General features: G+C 43.7%; 1 pseudogene; it reads right to left on the bottom strand.

The window, feature by feature from the left end:
* Positions 1–1,084: 1,084 nt before the first annotated feature.
* On the bottom strand, positions 1,085–10,102 carry LOC147456461 (uncharacterized; annotated as a pseudogene).
* Between the last annotated feature and the right edge of the window lie 13,455 nt (positions 10,103–23,557).

The raw sequence follows: 23,557 nt of genomic DNA, 5'->3' as shown, positions 1-23,557 counted from the left end.
ACAAACGATCCACGAGGCACAATCATCAAGTAGTGTTTCCCATAGGCACATCCCCCTCCATACTACCATTCAATACAGCAGAATCCATATGCATCCCTTGCTAGGGATTTGGATACATCGACAACGATGCAGATGTCAACCCAAGCAAAGTGTCTTTATAGGAATGGACCACTTTATCCCACACTTCAACCAGGGACTTATGATCATGGAATGTAGATGCAGAGGTTCCACCACCTCTTCCATCCATAGCAGGTACATAATTCCTTGAAATAGGAGAAACACGAGGTTTTGCCAGCTTCTTGGGAATTTGCCAACCATCATTAGACTCTACCAGCTTAGCTTTACCTTTATTATCAGTCTTCGCAGCAGTCTGCGTATTGGCCAAATTCTTAATGGAGTCTTTGCCTTTCTTGGCCTGCATTTTGCCATTAGACTCCCCCGTCTTTGACTTCGCAGACGAAGCAGATAGAGGAACAACACGAGTTCCAGTCATAGGAACAACAGATGGTGGCAGTTTAAACAAGGATTCCTGACATTGAGACTGCATATGGCCAAAATTTCCACAACAAAAACAAGCACGTGCAAACTTCCCCCATTTAAGTTTAAATGGACTTTTGCATATCATTCGGTGTAGGCACGTCTGTATCCCATAGTACGCAAAATCTATTGGAATTAGTATCCAAGTTTGGGGGGCAAATCACTTTTCGTAATTGCACAGCCAAAATAGGCAAGAAATGTTTCCAAGTCCTCAGAAATCCGACTGTTTCCACCCAGACCGGGCACTTGTGTCGTATCAGGCTCTAATAATCTTTAGTTAGCACCCATGGCAAAACATGTGTCATTTGCATGTTGAAAAACAAAGGCGACATTTCCAACAAGCGCGAACGAGCATCCATGTCTTCCAACAGCACCTCATAAAACCCGCGGGCACCAAAATACACCCCTCAAACTGCTTGTCTTTTCAACAAAAAGTCAACCCATTGACCTACATCTTGTGCCGATGGCATTTTGCCAAGGAAAAACAAAATAACGGCATTCAATGCATACTGTGCAACCAGATCCATCAATTGCTGAACCGGAATAATCACTTCAGTAGGGGTTGTTGGCCTTCCCACGCATCCCGAGCATCCGCGAAATCCTCCAACAAACACTCTTTAAGAATATCTGCAGCATCCATGGAGGAAAGGTCAACCTGTTTCCTATGCTTATATACAGCCTCTTCTGCCATGACCGAAAAAACCTTGTCTTTGTACTGACAAAATCTATTGGATTATAAAGACAGCTGAACTTCGAAAAAACACACTCTTTTTGTTATTATATTAGTAGACTTTCTCTGTACCAAGTTACCAACCTGAAGACTGTACATACAGGATTGCTTTGTACAAAATTCCAAACAACTGAGATTGCTAAAGTTGAGAAGAAAATCTTCTAATGCCCAAAAACAAGTTTTTGCAGAAAATACAGCACACTGTTATAACCTGCACACTTGTAAAGCCTGTTGCTGGCGACAAAAGTCCTTTGCAGATGTTCAGCAGCGATCGCATAGCAACACCCCTCACACAGAACAACCAAGTCGAAAGGAGCCTGAAGCTGCAGACAAAACAAAATTGCAGCAATTCGCAGGTAGGCAGACTCATACGGGGAAGCAGCTGGCGTAGGGCGATTCGCGCGCGCAAGGTCAGTTCACGCAAGGAAACTTCTCGCGTCAGGGTAGCTCTCCTTTCACACCCACACACACGTGCACACACACACACACGCACACACAGAGGAAGGGGCAAAATCTGAATTAGGCCAGAGTGCGTGCAAAACTGCTAGCTGAAGTTGAAAGCCCCCAGGCAAGGGAAATCTGCAGTCACAGGCACGCTGGGCAGAGGATGCGCAGGCCAGAGTTTGCGCGACAGTCTACACCTCTCTCAAAGGTGCACACGCGCACGTGCGCACCTCACACACACACACAATTTAGTTTATTTTCTACAATTACTCTTTTGGTTGGATAGCTTTGACAGGGCCCTTCACCCTATTACAATAAGGTTGACTTGCTCAAACCTTGGAGGGAGTTTCCCCTAGTAAATTTTTGTTTTCTCGTGATGGCATTGTCATGATGGGAAACATGGCTCATGTTCATTTAATGGCTATTTTATTTTCCCTTATCCCTTTTCTAGCTTATGTGGTGTTATCACCTTACATGTCTCCTCAACACCTTGACTGTTTGATCAAAGTTTTAAACAACTTTCATGAGTGGGATTCTTGATGGGATATTCCCCTTCAATTGATGTCTTGATTGTAAAATTTCATTCATTTATTTCTCCACCCACTTCACCTCCCTTTGGTGAATCAAGCCCGCTTGTTGACTTCGCTACACGCATGAATGTGCTACACCCTTGTCACGATGGCCTCCAATGCTTATCTCCTTTGGTCCTCTGCATTACGGGTACTTCTCGGGCAAAAGACTCACCTTCCCTCCTACTGTGGACATGGTACAATACCCGATGATGGGTTTCTCTCCTTGAAGGTTAGATGTGCACAGCTCTATTCCCCCCTTAATGTTGTCTGTGTTCTCCCCTTAATACTTTACAGATAGCTCTACATTACGGATACTTCTCGGGTGAAAGGCTCACCTCCCCTCCTACTGTGGACATGGTACGATACCTAATGACGGGTTCCTCTCCATGAAAGTTAGATGTTAGTTCTCACCATTAAAATTGTTTGCTTTATCTCCCATGAAGTTCCCATGATCTTGAGGAGTAGTCCTTGGTTTGGACTAGGGCATCAAAATGTTGTACTCTACTTCTCCACCACAAAGGGTATTCTTATGCTCACATGGTCTAATGTTTGCCTTGTGCATCATCTCTCTCACCAATACTCCCAAGCACTCCAAGGTATGCTAACTTGTAACCATAATTCTAAAAAATACATCGATTCTTGATCAAGTTACTAAAATTACATTATATGCATGGTTTGGCTAACATGTACCTGGCTAGGTGCTTGGCTTTTGTTCCTTATTAATGGAAATTGATCTTGCCATGCTTGGCAATGGTTGATGGTGATTTCTTGCATCGAGCATGCTTCCCAGCTTCCATATAAGGTGAGGGATCTCTTCATCCCTCGCTTAGACTTGGTTTACTAGGTTTTTCACTGTTTTCTAGAGAAAGTGTAGAGAGAACGACGGTGGCCTTTTCTTATTTTTTTGCTGTTCATTTGATGTGGTACTGCCTAAATAACACTTGTTGATTAGAACACTACACTTTGTCGTGTATTTATGCCCTTGGGGATAAATGGATTATGCTTTGATTTACATAGTTTACAGAAAGATTTAGATGGATTGGTGATCCATTATAATTTGGAGCATGGAAGATTTGCGCACCATTCAGTTGTTGTTTGGCTAAAAGGGTTGCTTCTAGGGAATTGGAGAACTATCGGTGTGTTGCTGAGATTGTTTTTTACCCTATGATGCTGGCTATATTGGATTCCTACTGGCCTGATTGTGTTAAAACAAAACTAAGTGGGTTAGGATTTGGTAGTTCCTGACATGGGCAGTCCCTTGTTTGATTTACAAGGTTGGTTGCCATTAGATTATATGGGTAGTCCCTTGTTTGATGTATTTGATTGATTTACATTCAATTACATGGTTTGATGGGACATCATGGTTTTGTTGGACTAGTTTACCATGTATACATGATAGATTGCTTATCTGATTAACTATTCTAAACTTTCTTTTGCTCATATTGGATGCTTACTAGTTATACATGAGTTTGCTTCTAGGAATTGGCTTGACTAACTTCTTAACTGTAGTTTTAGGTCTCTTGTCATGATTCTACTAGAACTGGGCATTTCTATTGGTTCTACTTGGCTCTCAGAGATTTGATTTTGCATCATGTTCTTGCTAATCTTGATCTGCATAGTGGCTCTTTACTTGAACTAACTTGTGTTTTGTTCTCATTAGATTCACCTATAAAGAAATGGGGCATTTGATGCTCTACCTGATAATAATAAAAATTCTCTAAGGTTGATGTTGAATCCTTGCTCTTTCACATCTTGGATTTTATTGTAGGCTGAGATAATTGGGAAAGAAAAACCGTATATTGAATTCACTTAGTTTTGACTGTCCTTTGAAGATCTATCACTTGCCATGCCCCTATCAAGTTTTGCTGCTAGTTATCTCACTTTAAATTTCATGTTGTTGATAACTGGTTGGGTGTTGGTCTTTAGGTTGAAAAATGTTCCTTCTATTAATGTTGCTTTACTTAGGGTATTATGTCTTGGTGGGCTTGAAAATTATACCTAGCAGTACTTTGTTTTGATCTTTTCTATTGGGATGTGGGAAATGTTTTTCTTAAATGAAAATTTCACCTGCAATTTGTAAACATGATGTTTTAATGATGGGATATTTGCCTTTGCATGAATTCATTCGCATACAGTGTGTGGTTGCCTACCTAAATCTCAAGTGCACCTTTAATTGTACTTGCTAATTGATACTACTACCTTGATTTTTCTTGTGCTCAGTTTTTTGGGTATTGTTTTTTTTTAGTGTCTGCAACACTTGGACTTGGATGAATCTATGTTCTAAAATAGGAATACCATAATTCTATTGAGTTCCTTGATGACTAGACTTACTATTGAAGGTTTTGAACAACATATTTGGTTAAGTCTCGATATCCTGCCCTTTCCTTCTAATGTTTATCCACCCCATTTTTATTAATGCTTACCTTGGGTGAAATTTGCTTCCTAGTAATGTTGGCTCTTGGCTTCTCCTTGATCATTGCTTTTGCATGACTGATATACATAGGAAATGACTATGTTCATACCTTTAATTGGCTTGTTATTGGTCATATGGTTTGGCTTTTTACCTCATGATATTGGATTTTCCTTGCTCATTGCTTTTGCATTACTAATATTTATAGAAAATAACTATGTTCATACCTTTAATTAGCTGGTTATTAGTCATATGGTTTGGCTTTTTACCTCATGATAAAGGCATCACTTTGGTTTATTGCTGGCATTGGGGTGTTTTGTGTTTATACTCATGGCATGGAACACTAAAACTCTACAAAGGATCTCTAGTCTTTCTATGATTGATTGGTTGGATATTGATATAAAGGTTGGATATTAAATTCTATTTATATTGGTATTTCATAGCTCAAGAAATTTGTTGTTTTGGACCTCACCAGTTCTCCTTGTATTGATTTTTTGAATTTTGTACACAATGCTCCTTTTTGTGGACCACGTTTGCAACTTTCAAAGATGACTTAACAAGAGCACATAAACAAGCAAATTGGTCGACTCTCCTTGATCAACTCAACCGGATTTCTGCATTTGGGTTCTCTCTCTCTCTCTCTCTCTCTCTCTCTCTCTCTCTCACACACACACACTCACACACACACACACACACACACACACATGTTGTTGTTTATATGCATTTTAACTCTTGGTGATATATAGGAGTGACTTGTTGCCACTTCCTAGGTGGATATAAGCTGGTGACTGGTCTCAATAACTAGTATTGGCCTAGGAAAGATCTTGTGATTAATGGTTTGAATTCACTAGGTAACTTTCTAATGTGGAAAATTAGTGGGTGGATACTTAATGTATGGTACCTAACACTATAGGAGGATACTTAATGTATGGTACCTAACACTATAGGAGGATTTAAGTAGGATAGTGGGGTTGAGTTGGCTAGCCTGACTCTGTTTGTATAACCTTGTCTTCATCCGCATGATGACGTGGTGGCACATTCCTGGTAGAGTCTACTCTCTCTCTCTCTCTCTCTCTCTCTCTCTCTCTCTCTCTCTCTCTCTCTCTCTCTCTCTCTCTCTCTCTGTGTGTGTGTGTGTGTGTGTGTGTGTGTGTGTGTACAAGGTGGCACCAAATGCTCTTCTCCCTCATGAAGTTCGGACCCGCCATACTGCTGTGGAGGGGATTTGGCTACTGGCACCCTTCCCTACAAAAGGTGAGCTTCCTTTGCTCACTTAGCATTGGTGCCTATGTGCTTCTATGGTGTGTGTGTGTGTGTACTAGTGAAGGGTGTGTGTGTGTGTGTGTGTGTGTGTGTGTGTGTGTACTAGTGAAGGGTTGCATGTACCTTTGGATTGCGAGGGTTTGCTAGCAAGTGTGTGCATTGTTAGTGTGTTTGGCTCTATGGCAAAAGGCAAAGATAAGGAAGCTATTGTGGAGCTGGCTGCTCCGACTCAATGTCACATGACTTAAGATACTGCTACAGAACTACTGTCCGAGCTTCATGGATGTGTTATGATTCACATTAGATATGGTGATAGAACGCATGCATGTCCCGGCTATACTAGTGTCGAAGTATGAATGTTATGTTGCTATGTCATAACTTGCTTGCTTATGGTTGTCAACTTCCACTGGCCTTTTGGAATCTGTGGCACTAGTTTTTTATGCTCCTTTCGAGCTCAGGAACTTCTTTCAGTATATGTCTATTGACCTGTCATGGGCATGTATACTGGCAGTGAAACAAATTGAAAGGATGTATCCTTTCTGCAATGCAGGTTAATAGGTTTTCTTGAGACCTTTTATGACTAAGAAAGTAATGCTAGAAATTATTCTAAAAAGAATCAATGAGGAGGAGCCATCTTACATAAAACTTGGTGGATGGCCCTAGGTTACATGGTGGGTATTGGCTTACTTTTGAGAGGTTTAAGAACAAGTAGGCTTGGTCTATTCATTGAGGCAGCTACCGCAGTGAAATTTTTGATGAGGTGCCTCTGGGGTTTGTTATTTTTAGTTATAGGATTTAGCTTTCTATTCTTGCTTAGATACGGTCATGAAACGAAGTTGTGCCTGTTTCTTGTTGTGTGACAGAACTATGGCAAATGTAAGGTCTCCGACCCCAAGCTAAAAGAACACCATTGTACCATGCAACAATCATAATGAAAAAAGTTACTATTTTTAGCTATTTTCCAAAATCTGTCGATGCCGTGATGTTTAGAATGTCATATAGCTTCCAAAAGTGAAACTAAATAATTTTTGTGGAAATTTTCCAAAAATAGTAAGTTTTTGGTCACCCGACCGGTCAGTTTTGACCGTCTAAAAAAACTGCACCCGTACCCTAAATTTGGAAAAAATACATTTTTGGACAACGGGGGTTGCTAAATATGGCAGGTACCCAGGTTAATACACCTTTGTTAGAGCTTAGTATAGCAAGTTTTGGCATTAAATTATGATTCGTATTGCCCGTTGTCAGGGGATAATTGTGCGAAAGGTGAGCCGGGAAGGCACCGGGCCCTAGCTGTGAGAGGTGCGGAAAACAAGGTGTAGCAGATGCAATTACCGACAGCAGTAGTTAAAACAGGCAGTCCATTTAATCTCCAGTTGATTGACAAAATCCATAATTAATCGATCACTAATGGAGCTTAAATGCTCTTTACAAGAAGAAATCCTGGCTAAAACCAGGTGCTAAACAAGAAAATTGATGTCGACCTGCTTAATACCGCCTTCTGCTTCTGCTAATGAATTGAGATCAGGCATCAGCTCAGTTCCATGATCCTGCAGGCTTTGATTCCTTCTATGGAGACTCGGATATGGGTATTAAGAAAATAAAGCTTCCGTTATCCAGAGCGTAAGAGTATAGAGCTTCCGAGCATATTAGGCGGTTAGAAGAGCATAAGATTAGGAGGAGGTTTAGATTAAGAACTTCCGGTTATGGAGGTTCGGAGATGGTGCTTAAGAGTTAAAGCTATGGAGCTTCCGAGATTATGAGAGGGAGCTTCAAGAGAATTAGCGGAGCTTAGGAAGTTTAGCTTAAGAGCATCAAGAGCTTATGGTGATTAAGAGCATGTGAGCTTGAGGCATGAGAGGGATTCACCACCGTTATGAGGAGGTTGACAGCTCTATGATAATCATCAGCTTTCGGAATTCCCTGCTTAAGGAGTCTATGAGGAGGAGAAAGAGCCCCCCAAATCATGCTCTCAAGGAAACCGTTACTTTCTTTATATAGTTGCACGGGAGGCTTGCTTAAAAAAACCGAGGCACCCATTAGCGATGTCGCTAAAGGGTCCGGCCTCTTGCTGACGTGGCCGGCCGAAGCTGGACCAACACCGAATCTGGCGCGAGCAGCACCAAAAAGCAGCGCCCTGGCGTGCTAGGCTCTTTTCTCTTCTTTGCCGGCGTCATCCGACAAGCCTCTCAGCTTGCGCGAGCATTTCTTTGCTTGCGCTGTTTCCTCCTCGCTGCCGCCACGACCTGGCTTGCCATCCTTTTCTTTTTCTTTGCTTCACATTAGGTTTTAAAACAAACCTCCTTCAGTAACTTAATGGGCGGCCTTTGAGAAGGCCTTTGGGCGGCCGGCCTTGGTAAAGGGCTTCACATTTGGCATACAAATCGGCCATTCAAAGCTTCGGATTCTTTCCGATACACATGTCGGCCAAGGCTTTGCCAGGCTTCTTCACTGGCGGCCTTAGTCATCGTAAGGGAATCACATTTGGCATAAATCTCGGCAAAGACATTGTCAAGCACAACATTTCTTCCCCCCCCCCCCCCCCCGGCCAAAGCAGCGCCTATCACAACAATACCATCATGAATTTTATTGCTCAGTTTAGTGTTGAAGACCTTGCCGCAAGCCATTAAGATGCAGATAGCACTTCGACTGAGCCGACTAGAGCGGTTCGAACCCGGCCCCCGGTGATACTTAAATTGGCCATATCTTGCCAACTGAAACCCCTATTGATGAGCTGAAAAGACTGACATGCTCCAGAAATTGAGCACTTCAGCCTGATGCATTCATTCCAGTTTTGTCCCTTAATCTGCAGTTGCCCAATCTGGTACAGGTCTGCTACTGACTCAACTTAAAACTGTCATAACTTCTTACCCGTCGTAGCTTCGATTGACAAGTCGTAAAGACTGGCCGGTAGAGCACATCGAGCACTGCAGCCCTATGGCACAATACCCCATCCGTGTCCACTTCAAGCATACCACTTTTTAACATTATTAAAGCATATTTTTTTCCTTTCAGTCGCATTTGACATACATTCAGCATTGAACTCGGCCTGCAATCAGCCCTTGATCACTGTTCATTAAACACATAAGCTTCAATCAAACTTAATGTGCATTTCTTGGCATCTTTCTTTGCTTGGGAGCGGAGTTGCACGACATTCACCCCCTCTGAACCTGCACAGCCTCCGGTCTGTGCCAATTGCACTTAATCAGCTTCATTAAAATCATCATCAGACATATCATCTGACGCATACATAACATGATCCTCTGGAGGTGGATCAAAACGAGAATCTTCTAGAACAATCTCGCCTTCTGGCTTCTTGAACAACTTGATTCTTTTTCCTGCAATAGGCACTTTAAGCATAGTACCATCTAGTTCACACAATTGATATGTCGCATTATCAAAAACATGTTGCACCACATATGGTCCAAACCACCGTTTCACCATTTTCCGCATAGCAGAGTATTGGTTCTCCAAGCTACTGTCATAGACAAGTACCCAGTCACCTTCCTTGATAGCATGTGGTCGTAGTCTATGCTTTCCATCAAATGCTGCCTTCTTCTTCAATCTTGGCTCCTTAAGCTTCTCTTTAGCCTGCTCAATATCCTCTTGACGCCTCTCAGGCTGCCGAATACGTAGAGCAAGCAAGTCTTCAGTAGACATACCTTCTTCCCATGGCATTATGGTCCAAGTTGTAACTGCTTCCTCCGTAGGCATGATGGGTTTCTGCCCATGCATCAATTCGAATGGCATAAATCCTGTAACTGAACTGTGAGTAGTGCGATCAGCCCACAAAGCAAATGGCAAGAGTTTAGGCCAATCACCAATATGTCCTTCACATGCCTTTGCTAAAGCTTTAACAATAGGCGGATGTCCCCTTTCACTCTTCCCATTACCTTATGGATTATATGCTGTGGTGAGGGCAAGCTTAATGCCCATACGAGCAAAAAACTCCCGAGCTTCATCTGCGTCCAGCTCTCCTCTATCTGCAGTAATTCTGCCAGCACATCCATACCTAGAGATAACATCTTCAAGCAAGAACTTGCATACTGGACTGGTAGCTTTGGTATGCAAAGCTCTGCCTTCCACCTGATTAGTAAGATCTTCCCTGGCAAGAACAATATATCTCATCTACCACACTCCTACTGGCATTGTAATAAGGTCCACCACCCACTTGTAGTGCATAGCCAGTGGATAGGTGGGATGCAACCCATCTCTATGTCGCACATTAGAGTACTGTTGACATATTAAGCATGATTCCACAAATTGAACCACATCTTTATACATACCTCTCCACCAATATCGGTCTTTAATTTTGACAAAGGTTGCCCATGCTCCTTTGTGTCCAGCCCATAGACTCTCATGGAACTCTTTAATCACCTGCTGTTGGGTCGTTTTGTCACAAATAACTCGTTGCGGTACCCCTCCTGGGCGCTTCGGTTGCTTACATAAATGTCCGTCTTTCAGGAAATAGCCATAGGCCTTTTTCCTGATCTTCCTGAATTCTTGATCACTCCATCCTTCTTGTCTAGTGAGAGTACTTAGGTAGCGGCCAATCATAAGCCACTCTCCATCATAAAACTCTTCAGAAAAGACTTCAAAAACATGAGCAATACTACCGCAGTTGGCATGTAGATAAGAAGACGTGTAGAACTTCAAGCCAACATCATCACTCGTGGTCAACATCTCTTCTTCATCTTCAAATCTGGCTCTTGATAACATATCTGCAACAGGGTTATCTCTACCTACAATATGACAAAATTCAGGGTTAAGAGACTTGATATACGCTATCCATCGTAGCATGGCAATTTCCGGAGTAGAGCAATTTGCAATCATTCCTATTAGTGGCAAGAAATCTGTCTCTACCACAACGGTAGCTCCAATAAAGTATTCTTTATCGGTCCTTAGAGTAGTAGCAATGCCCCAAAGTTCCCTCTTAACCTGTGGATATCCTTGCTGACGAGCATTGAGCACCTTGGCTCCAAATCTCACTCCATACCTGTGTCCTTCAGCATCATCTTGACCTGTAGCCCATCCAATTCCTGTCGGGCTAGTGTCAACTGTTAAAATAACTAGCCTGTCGCATTTATAATCAACTTTCCTCAAGGTCGGAGCCTCAAGAAGCATCTTCTTTAATTTCTTAATAGCTTGAGTGTGAACTTCTTCCCAAACAAACCTCTTACCTTTTTGTAGCAATTGATACAGCACCTCTGCAACATGGGCAAAGTGTGGCAGCCAAATACGATAGAACACACACGCGTCTAAGAAACGACGAACCTCAGTAACTAAAGCACATGTGTCCTTCATCTTTTGGATTGCTTCAACTTTTGCAGGACTTGGCCTTCTTCCTTCAGAACTGCACATGTGTCCCACAATTAAGACCTCTTTAGCTCCAAAAGTCAATTTTTGACCTGAAAGTGTTAAGTTAACTTCTTCAAGCCTTGATAATATAGCATCACAGTCAGCAATATGTTGAGCAACAAATTGCCTGCACCCCGTCTGGTCTTTTGCTTCATCTTTTGAGCCTTCTTCACAGCCCTTAATTGGTAGATCATCAATGAAAGGCATGGTAACATGTGGGATAAAGTCCCTTAATACCTTATTCATGCCATTCATCATATGAGCTACTGAATTAGTAGCACCCTGTGGTAGAGTGCACATCCTTACCAAACCAAGAGGAGTACGCATTGTAGTAAGATCCCTGCTCTCCAAAGCTAACTGGAATTGATCATATCTTGAATAAAGATTGCCCATGGAGTAAATAGATCTACCTGCAAAGGCCTCAACAAATTCATCCACAATTGGACTAGTACCCACATTGCGGATTGTTACCTTGTTAACCGGTTGCATATCCTGAATGAACCTTAATGTGCCATTTTTCTTCGGAACAGTAAACCATCGATTAGAATACGGAGCACATGACGGCTCCAAAATTCCCATTTGAATCTTTTCATTGAGAAAATTGATGAGCTTTGGTAAGTGAGCTTTAGGAACTGGAATAGGATGCAAGCTCCATGGCATGTGTGGAACAGTGAAAATAATCATTGGTGAAACAACACTCGGGTCCACACACCCTACCTCACTTGGCTCAAAAGCGAAAGCTTTACCATGTTTTTTGAGCATACCTTGAAAACATTTGATCTCCTCTTCATTGAGGAAACCGTCTTCACCAACCTTCAGCTGCTGTAGTGTCTCCTTGGTAAACTTATGCCCGATGTTCTTTGGATCTCTGAGTATAGGCTGTCGAGAAGCCTCCTTGATCATCCCATCACTTCCTTCTGGCAGCGGCGTAGCCACTGGCCTCACTTTCTTTGCAACAGTTTTGTATTTGGTCTCTACCTATGCTTCAACAGTGTCACTTGATTCATCTTCAATATGCATAAGTGCTTCATATGAACTTAACTCATCATACATGTCCATTGAATGAACCTTGACTACTTCAGTTACACTTTGTAACCTGTTTTGCCTGATCTCTTCAAGCACTGACATAGTATCTTCATAAGATACCTCTTCAAAGACTCCTGAAATCACATCATCAGATTCAAGCACATCACAACCCTGCAATTCACTTTGAATCCCTGAGACATACTATTTTTCCCACTTCGGCAAATCATTAAATTTTCTGAAAGAGATTGAACCTTCAGATGTTAATCCCAAAAACCTCCAAGAGAAGGCTTCTCTTTGCGAGAACTTCTCCTCACTTGTACCACCATAGTCCCGCTTTATAATGGCACTCCGAGAAAATCCTGTGCAAACCTGTGTTCTCTAAACTCCTTGCGTATCTTCGGCATTGGATGATCCCGTAGACTGTCCTTATTCCTTGCATGGTCAACACATATAGTCAAGAATTGCACTGCTTTCTTACCATCACGGCTCCGAACCCTGGCATAGGCCGAGCCATCATCTAGCACTTTGGTTTCCATTCGCACAGCCGTAATGTATGGTTGCCCCAATATTAAAGGATAAGAGGAATGCTCCTGTATAAAGAAATTTTACTCATCACAGACATCCCCTACAGTTACCTTAACATTGGCACATGCACCATAGAGGTCGCCTGGAAGCATATTGGCAGCTCAAATCCGCCAACCATGGTCCACATCAATAGGCCATTTCCCCTTTTTGTGCAAGCTTTTAGCCATCAAATTGATCTCTGATCCATGATCTATGAGTGCTAAGACCGGTTCTTCGATGTCCCCAAGCTTTACAACAGTTTCGGTTGTTGCTCTTGCCCAATGAGTCCTTGAAAAGTGACTCCTTGGTATGCTTTCACTATCTTCATCTTCATTGAAATGAACATGCCTTACCTCAGGTACGGTTGGATTTGACACCACCACAGACCTCGAATCTTCTTCTTCTTCAAGATTCGCCAAATACTCTTCATAGTCGTCTAGAATTGCTTCAATGTGGCGTACCGCCTGGCTTTTCACTGACTCCGGCTCCTGTTCACTTGGTATTTGCTGCTTCCTTTTGATGATATCTATTATCTCCTCATGAAACTCACATTTGGCAATCCCCAATATATCACCCAATGTGAGCTCCACCTTGCTATTCAGAATTCGCTCTTCAAAGACTTTCTTTAAATCTGTAGCTAATTCAATGTCAGACTTGAGCTTATAAGAGGGTCCCCTGGGTTTACCTTGCTTTTTGTCCTTAGGTGCATCCTCCATCACCACTTCAGGAGCGGGCTTTGGAGCAGGACTTTCTTCTTTCTTGCTATTGAACCTCGTTGCCCTCTTCGATGTCCCAGGAGCTTCTTCATCTCTTTTCTGCTTCTCCTCCACCATAGCCTCATTAGCTTGAGAAATTGCAATAAATGCATATACTGAGAGGGAATCCACTGGATCAGTCCACCCTGTGGTTTCTCGAATTGAGTTCCCTACTTGCCACAGTTTCCCATAAGTTACCTGTCTAGTTTCTGCTGTCTTCAAAGCAAAAGGCCATAATTGACCCTTGGTACATGCCCCATCTTCATCACCTTTCCCGCAGACTTGCAGCCCATAAGTAGCTGCCTCCACAAGAGCAACATTATGCTGAATCTCATCAACTATCTTCTTCATGCCGCCCCTACCGAAGTTCAGGCGGAGCATCTCACCTGTTTCCCTAAGGTGTATCTTCTTGTCCTTCCAGAACACCACATTCTTTTTATATGCTTCATCAAATTCATCACATTCCTTAACATACTTGTGGTCTTCACTGTCACACCACATGCATCGGTCCCAGCCTTTGCGTGGTGGCTGCTGCCTAGGCTCCGATGTAGAACCCTTTGTAGCTAGACCATCAAATTTAACAGCTTTAAAATTCAAATTCAATTCTTGAATACCTTTCACCAATTCGTCAAGAACTAGCTCCTCCACTCTGGGTATTGCCGAGGCTGTTTTCTCTTTAGGTTCCTCCTCCGCAACATCCATGATGTCAGCCACGATCATCTTGTCAACTCTCATCTGTCGTTTCACAATCATGTTGACTGCTTTGGTGACTACCTTCCAGTCTGATGTTAAGCCCAATTCTCCACTTGGATCCTCTAGCAACTGCACTAAACTCTTTTGAAGTCGAGGATTAGCTGCCTGAATGAACAACTCAACCTTCTGATCCCTCATTGAACGTTGCTCTGTCGAAGACAGTTGCTCAAATTTCTTCTCAAATTATCGCATTAACTCTCGTGCAGACAGATTTTTGTTCTTCTTCTGCACCCACTTCATGAAACTTTGCCTAGTTACTCTTTGAGAGTCCTCCAGGAAGTACTCCTCCTGAAGCGCCTTCTTGAAATCCTGCCAATTTGCGCCTTGAAGCACTTGAATTTCTTTAATTCGACTCCTAAGTTCCGGCTCAGCAATCAGATGGAACCCTTCTACTGTGTTCTGATCATCAATTCCATTCTCTTCCATTGCCTGTTCATAGATATTGCAGAATTTGCTAATATCCCGGCCTTCAAATCGATGTAATTTCTCGATAACTGTGTGCGGAGCTTTACGGATCCTCTCCTGCAAATTGTACTGCTGTTGAGCAGCCTGTTGTTGTTGCATGTAAGCAGCAAATTGCTGCATCATTTGCTGCATGGAAGCCTCTTGCGGTGTCGACATCCTTCTTTACCACACTGCTCACCCCGGCTCGTTTCACGTTGGGTTCACCAAGAATGTCGGGGGATAATTGTGCGAAAGGTGAGCCGGGAAGGCACCGGGCCCTGGCTGTGAGAGGTGCGGAAAACAAGGTGTAGCAGATGCAATTATCGACAACAGTATTTAAAACAGGCAGTCCATTTAATCTCCAGTTCATTGACAAAATCCATGATTAATCGATCACTAATGGAGCTTAAATGCTCTTTACAAGAAGAAATCCTGGCTAAAACCAAGTGCTAAACAAGAAAATTGATGTCGGCCTGCTTAATACCGCCTTCTGCTTCTGCTAATGAATTGAGATCAGGTATCGGCTCAGTTCCATGATCCTGCAGGCTTTGATTCCTTCTATGGAGACTCGGATATGGGTATTAAGAAAATAAAGCTTCCGTTATCCAGAGCGTAAGAGTATAGAGCTTCCGAGCATATTAGGCGGTTAGAAGAGCATAAGATTAGGAGGAGGTTTAGATTAAGAACTTCCGGTTATGGAGGTTCGGAGATGGTGCTTAAGAGTTAAAGCTATGGAGCTTAAGAGATTATGCTTAAGAGTTAAAGCTATGGAGCTTCCGAGATTATGAGAAGGAGCTTCAAGAGAATTAGCGGAGCTTAGGAAGTTTAGCTTAAGAGCATCAAGAGCTTATGGTGATTAAGAGCATGTGAGCTTGAGGCATGAGAGGGATTCACCACCGTTATGAGGAGGTTGACAGCTCTATGATAATCATCAGCTTTCGGAATTCCCTGCTTAAGGAGTCTATGAGGAGGAGAAAGAGCCCCCCAAATCATGCTCTCAAGGAAACCGTTACTTTCTTTATATAGTTGCACGGGAGGCTTGCTAAAAAAAACCGAGGCACCCATTAGCGATGTCGCTAAAGGGTCCGGCCTCTTGCTGACGTGGCAGGCCGAAGCTGGACCAACACCGAATCTGGCGCGAGCAGCACCAAAAAGCAGCGCCCTGGCGTGCTAGGCTCTTTTCTCTTCTTTGCCGGCGTCATCCGACAAGCCTCTCAGCTTGCGCGAGCATTTCTTTGCTTGCGCTGTTTCCTCCTCGCTGCCGCCACGACCTGGCTTGCCATCCTTTTCTTTTTCTTTGCTTCACATTAGGTTTTAAAACAAACCTCCTTCAGTAACTTAATGGGAGGCCTTTGAGAAGGCCTTTGGGCGGCCGGCCTTGGTAAAGGGCTTCACATTTGGCATACAAATCGGCCATTCAAAGCTTCGGATTCTTTCCGACACACATGTCGACCAAGGCTTTGCCAGGCTTCTTCACTGGCGGCCTTAGTCATCGTAAGGGAATCACATTTGGCATAAATCTCGGCAAAGACATTGTCAAGCACAACATTTCTTCCCCCCCCCCCCCCCCCCCCGGCCAAAGCAGCGCCTATCACAACAATACCATCATGAATTTTATTGCTCAGTTTAGTGTTGAAGACCTTGCCGCAAGCCATTAAGATGCAGATAGCACTTCGACTGAGCCGACCAGAGCGGTTCGAACCCGGCCCCCGGTGATACTTAAATTGGCCATATCTTGCCAACTGAAACCCCTATTGACGAGCTGAAAAGACTGACATGCTCCAGAAATTGAGCACTTCAGCCTGATGCATTCATTCCAGTTTTGTCCCTTCAGCTGCAGTTGCCCAATCTGGTACAGGTCTGCTACTGACTCAACTTAAAACTGTCATAACTTCTTACCCGTAGCTTCGATTGACGAGCCGTAAAGACTGGCCAGTAGAGCACATCGAGCACTGCAGTCCTATGGCACAATACCCCATCCGTGTCCACTTCAAGCATACCACTTTTTAACATTATTAAAGCATATTTTTTTCCTCTCAGCCGCATTTGACATACATTCAGCATTGAACTCGGCCTGCAATCAGCCCTTGATCACTGTTCATTAAACACATAAGCTTCAATCAAACTTAATGTGCATTTCTTGGCATCTTTCTTTTCTTGGGAGCGGAGCTGCACGACACCGTCTTAGGTTAAAATTAAATTTTCCTAAAGTTGTGCGGGGAGGCACCGGAACTCGGGGGCTGTGTGGGAACTGGCTCAAGGCCACTGCAGACTGAGTTTGGCAGTAAGAGGGCGCCCTCACTCACTCACAGGGCTCGTGGGCTACTTTTCATGCAAGAGAGAGAGAGAGAGAGAGAGAGAGAGAGAGAGAGAGAGAGAGAGAGAGAGAGACTAAGTGAGCTCTTGAGCAGGTTGGGACACTTGGTAAGTATGCAACTAGAGCTGCCATGCATGAAGTGAGTACTCCTCCAGATGCATATAGCAGGCAAATTCGAATTTTTCAACTTGTGAGCCTATATAAGAGCATGCTCACACACACACAAGCACACATATATGCTCACACACACACACACACTAAGTACACACACACACACACACACACACACACCTTGAGGAGGTGCTGCCAGTAGACATAGTCTTTGGAAGAGGAGCTAGGAGGGAAGGTGCTGCCCGTTTCTCATCTCAAGGAGGCCCTTGCATTAGAATTTCAAGAGGAATTCAGTCGTAACCTCGGTAATTTTCGATTTACTTCATGCTTGTTGTAATTCCCTCTCTAATATCCTCTTAATTCCGCATCTAGTATGCATAATCATAGTCAAAATACTCATTAGATACTCTCTAGTTCTCCGTATCCATGATCTATTGCATAAATCTTAATCTTATTAGTAATTATGCAAGCAATTAGTCTCTCTTAATCATAGATTAATGCATGATTAAGGAATCAACCGCTAGTCCCCATTGTAATTAAGAACAAGTCCGCATTGAGGTAGAGATAGTCAACTGCTTTCTATTGCCACACAATGTTTAAACAACTAAATTAGAATCAATTAGCTCATAGATTAGGATGTAATTAGTGAAATTAATCCATCATTAATCACTACGAAGGGATAAACCCTCTCAAGTATGCATACGGTAAATCTACAAATCTCTACTTGCATTAGGAAGTGCTTAAGCATGCCGAATTCATCTTTAGTAAATAGATTGAGAAGAAACTTGAAATTCTTAACTATCTACGCCAAATAATTAACCTTAGGGCCAATTCCCATAGAACAAGTAAGGTGCAATCAGAAATCTCTATGTCTTGAAGTGATCAAACCTCTCGTACAAGGGGATTTTCTTATTGAAACTAATCCGTCATCATGGTTGTATGTTACTCTCGAATGTTAGCTCTCTTTATCCAAGTTGTCAATTAAGTAGTGAGTATAAAATGGCCCCGGTAAAGAGAACTCGTTTTGGTGGTTCCCATAACCGCAAGGCGGGGACAAGCAACACTAATGGAAAGGGAAAAGCTCCCATGGTCGACCAAGTACCGGCCATCTCACGGAGCAATGATGAGGAAATTGTGGAGGTAGGTCAATTTTGAATTCAAGTTTGTTAAAGCAACATTGCATTTGATAAGGTAGGATGAAAAACACATTTCCCAACATGTTGGAAATCAACGTAAACCACGGCATTTAAATTAATTGTATTTTATATTCAAGTAGGAAAGAATGCTTTCGGAATATACTGTCTGAAGTAGGAAAGATTGGTTGCTAGGGAAAATTTAGCTCAGTTAGTTCATTTTCAATTCCAATGTTGATCTAGTCCGAACCCCCTCTTGATCACAGGGACAGCTCGTGAAGTTATTCGCAGGAGCTAGAGTTCCTAGTTAAGGGCTCTTGAATCCACGACTACTGCTTAAGCGATGGATATCCACAACTGCTGGTTAAGCGGTGGAAGTCTAGACTGCTAGTTAAGCGATGGACAACCTAGTTGTATGGGCAACTAGGCGACAACGCGTGAAGTAAACACTCGCTGCGGGATTTCGTGCCTCCAGAGCATTGGAACTTTAAATGAATGAGTTTTTGAGTGAATTTTTACTAGAATTACTGTCTTGGTGCCGCTTTGCAATACTGGTTGAAGGGTTGTTTTAAAGAACTTGTGAATCGAAAAAATAAACAAAGAACTTATATGTTGAACAATCATTGTGGTAGTAATTAGGTAACAAAGGAAGTGTGAGTATGGGGTGGAAAGTAGGGGCTTGGCTCCGGCTGCCAATGCCTATGAGAAGGGTTGTCCCGAGTGGTCGGGAACTCTCCGTCCCCATAGTGTTATAAATCGACGTTAGTATTGCTCATTGCCCCAAGAGCGGCGAAGCCTCAAGTGTACGTGCCTTTGAAACACGGGGAAAAAGGCACTCGGGACTTCTCTCCTCTTGGAAGGTGGATCTTAGGATCGCTAGATAAGTTAATCACGCATCCCCTACGGGGTGGAACTAGATCTCGATGCTAGTAGGCTCGAACTCGACTCACTTTGTGATGAGAGATCGTCCGCTAGATGAACCATAAACCACTTTGTTTGCTTCCGCTGTGGATCTAGTGGCCACCAGGTTTACCATCGGATCCGTCGTTTGAGACGACGGGGTGGGGACCTCACACCTGGTATCAGAGCTATAGGTTTACGAACTGGAAAATGATGTTGTTTGAAATTTTAAAAAAATAAGGGATAGTAGGATAGCTCGTACTCAAAGCTTGAGCATGATGTTTCCCAGAATAATGACATTGGATTTGTCTAGTGGATTGTCTCCTGAGTGATGTTAAAGAGTTTTACCAGGTTTACCATCAGATCCGTCGTTTGAGACGACGAGGTGGGGACCTCACACCTGCTATCAGAGCTATAGGTTTACGAACTGGAAAATGATGTTGTTTGAAATTTTAAAAAAATAAGGGATAGTAGGATAGCTCGTACTCAAAGCTTGAGCATGATGTTTCCTAGAATAATGACATTGGATTTGTCTAGTGGATTGTCTCCTGAGTGATGTTAAAGAGTTTTACTCATTGAGCTTGTTGGGATTCAGTGGGTTCCACATGACGTTTGTTGAGAAGTCGTTGGTGCGACTAGTGTTGCGGGCAGGTAGCCTGTTGATGCACATAAAGTTATAAGTATGGATCAAAGCTCTCGAGTAAAGTTTTTACCATTATTTATTGGACAATTTTGGATGTATTCAATGGAATTTAAACTAATGGTGGAATGGTTAAATCCTTTGTGATAGCTGTATAGATTAAGTAGGCTAGTTAAGCCCCAAAAGTTAAATTTCTTCTTGAGCATGGAAAAGCCTAGGTTCATTTCAGAAGAGTGCTATAGTAATGAGTTTTATACCATTGGATAGGTACCGTCTACTGCGCTATATACTGCCATTCAGGAGAAAAAGCTTCTCCTTAAGCAAGCTCAGCCTCCAACCTTTAAGGGCGAGGGGAAAAATGTGGAAAGAGATGCGAAAGTATGGATGGAAGCAATGGACGACTATTTTGAAGCTGCGGGAACTCGACCCAAGAACCAAACCATGCTTGCGATGTTCCACTTGTCTGGCGATGCCAAGATATGGTGGAAGCAACATTGCATGGACTTGGAAAGACATCAAGGCTGCTGTGATGGAGCGATACTTACCACCCGCTCACAAAGCCTTCAAGATGAATGAGTTTTTCTCACTTCGACAATTGACTTCTTCCGTAAAGAATACTACTCGAAGTTCGTCACACTTCGGAGATATGCTCCTAGGATGACATTGGAACAACAAGTGTTGGGGTGTAGGCCAGGTGGCCGTGGGAAACCACTCTTGTACACTTGATTCTCACCTAATCAATATAGGGAGAAAAAGAGGTAGAGTTGACTCTTCTCTTTCTTCTCCACTAACCCACACAGTGGCTCTGTACTGTGCTTCGTCCCCTTCTCCATTTCTCTTCTTCCCCTCTCTTGCACACACTCCGTACACGCACACATACACTCATCAACTGGTATCAGAGCTCAGGTGGGAACAACAACGGTGGCGGTTGCAGATCGCGGAGCTTGAAGAACGGGAGAGAGATCAGCCATAACCAGGCTTGGAGCTCGGAGCTCGAGAGAGGGAGTCGAAAGAAAGCTTGAGCTATGGAAGCTTGAGATCGGAGATTGCAGATCAGCCATGGAAGCTTGAGATCGGAGCTTGCAGATCAGCCATGGAAGCTTGATCGAATGGATTAGGAGGAGTCGCGGAGCTCGGAGCCTTCGGCATGGAGACGGCCGCTTGCACACACTCATAGAGCTTCATAGCTTGAGGGCAACAAAGCAAGATCGGCACCTTGTGTGTGTGTACAAACACAGACATGCACACACACACATACCGGGGGGCTCTGCTACAACTGCTTTTGCCTTGATCAGGAAATGCAGTAGTATTCCACGATGAGGAACCCAATTGTTTCGGAGCAGCTTGCAATTTGCGTGTTTTTGCCCAGCTGCTAATTTGAGTAGACATTGCAAAGCTCGAGTGCTGAAAGGAGCGTCTGTGTAGAGCTGCGGGCTCATAACTCACGATTGGCGTTGTCTGCAGCCGCGACATCACCACTGCACACATACTTGATTGAAGCGATGCTTGGAAAGCAACGATAGCATTGGGTGTAGTCAGGCAAAGAAGCAAGCCATTGAAAGGCTTGTAAACTTGAGGAATTGCGGAGCCACAGATTCAGGCAAATGAACCAAAGGGCAGCATTGAATTGAAGCTTGGAGATATGGGAGCAGATCGGGCTGTCCTACTCAATTCATGTATAAGACAAGTGGGTTGCTCATGAGCTTTGCAAGAACCACACACACACACACACTCTGTGTATAGTGAGCAAAGTGAAATGAAATGCCGACAGAGCCTTGCGAGGAAGAGTCGGGCATGAACTTCAACAATAAAGGTTCTGCAAGGCATCGAATTAGGTACAGCATAGAGGAGAACTGGGCAGCAAAATAATTCGTGGATCGAGGGGCTCACTACGAGCAGTAGCAAATAGCGGAATTTGAAGGGCGAGGCATGGAGCAGGTGAATGTCGGGTGATGTAGCCAAAGAACAGAGAAAGAGCGCAAGCTTGTGGTGGTGTTGCTCACACACACACACACACACACACACACACTCACCCACAGTCGTCGACTGCAGGCAGGTTTCGACAGACAGTCAGCTTTTTTTTTTTAATTTCACACTCCCACAATAGTGTGTGCAAGAGTTCATTCCCACATAAAGCCCTCGACAAATCCCATTTTGATGCTCCGACCCCCGACTCCTCTCCTCGAGCTCGTGAAAAGGAAGCTTCTCAGAAATTTGCAGCTTGTGCGATAGAGAGATAGACACACATTCTCTCATTGCGCGAAAAGCTTGTGAGATAGAGAGAGTGATAGAGAGAGCTTGACATCGTGCTTGCGAGCGAGCACAAGCAACCGAATCCAACAAATTTGAGAGCAATCTTCATAGATCGAGCAAAATCTGCGATCGATACCGATCCGACTCGGTATTGACCGCTCGAGTTTTGGCGTTTTACGGCTACTCGGCTAGCCACTTCCGCCCGGCGGCGGAAGGCGACATCGACATCGACACCACTCATGCGCACTGGCTCGACACTGCTCATTGCAGTGGATCTCCGACATCCGACCCAGACACCAGGCGCTTCCCCACACGAGCGCGTTCCCGGGATCGACGACCGTGCTTGTGACATGCACGGGTGAGGTACCTCTATCATAGAGGAGTGACACCCGGCATCGGCACCGAGCGCACGGATCGCCCTGTACTACACAGTTTACGGATACGACACCTTTGGCGGCTATTCGACTAGCATATTTCTGCCCAACGAAAGAAATCGGCACATAGCGACACTGACACGCAGGTTACAGGCTACAGGGGGGTTTTTCAGCCCATTCACTCACAGATTCTCCAGGTTACCAGACACAGCGCTTTCACAGGCGATTTGGTAGTCATTTCAACAGCAGATTCTCTGCGGACACATGCGTTGACAGATGCATTTTGTTGTGAGCACACCTAGTGCTACTGAGCTCTTTTGAGAGCAGATATCCCCGCAGGGATCACTTTCACTAAATGCAGCAGTTCTTGGCGCCTGTTTGAGCGCAGTTTTACTCATGTGCGTTGAGTTGCGAACACTGCCCACTATACTACATGTGGAGCCATTTTTGGCTATTTTGGTAGTTTTTTCCCGGCCGTTTCTGAGACTCGGATTGGAAGAGCCCTTTCTGAGACTGTGGCTAGTCCATTTATGTCTGCATTAGCCTTTTGGAGGATCGATAGCGTGAGGTTTTCTTTGAGCTGGGGTGTGCTCGAATGTTGAGACACCTTTGGTGATACAGGTAGCTAGAGTTCCCCTTTTCGGTACCCTCGCCATAGGATATGTATCTCGATGGTTATTTATGCTTTTGACGCCGAGTTGGCACTCACATAGCAGTTGTTTTGTGCAGCAAATGCCCAGTTAGTGCAGTTGACACATTTATATGCATTTTGAGTTGAGTTTTGACTCCTCATACAAAGGAGACTCTGTCGGATTTACTTCCTGCGAGTCGTGACTTCCATTGTTGGCACTTTTGAGTCTATTTTGGTTGAGACTTTACTCTCGCTACAAAGGTTACTTTGCCCAAATTTCTACAGCTTCTCGCCATAGTTTGGCACCTCTCAAACCCTCTTATTAGCGATGGCTTCTTCTTCAGA

Source organism: Adiantum capillus-veneris, chromosome 6, assembly GCF_014529385.1.
Source record: "Adiantum capillus-veneris isolate H3 chromosome 6, ASM1452938v2, whole genome shotgun sequence".
Classification (NCBI taxonomy): domain Eukaryota; kingdom Viridiplantae; phylum Streptophyta; class Polypodiopsida; order Polypodiales; family Pteridaceae; genus Adiantum; species Adiantum capillus-veneris.
Note: the sequence above shows the minus strand (reverse complement) of the source record. Positions and strands in the feature narration are given on the sequence as shown.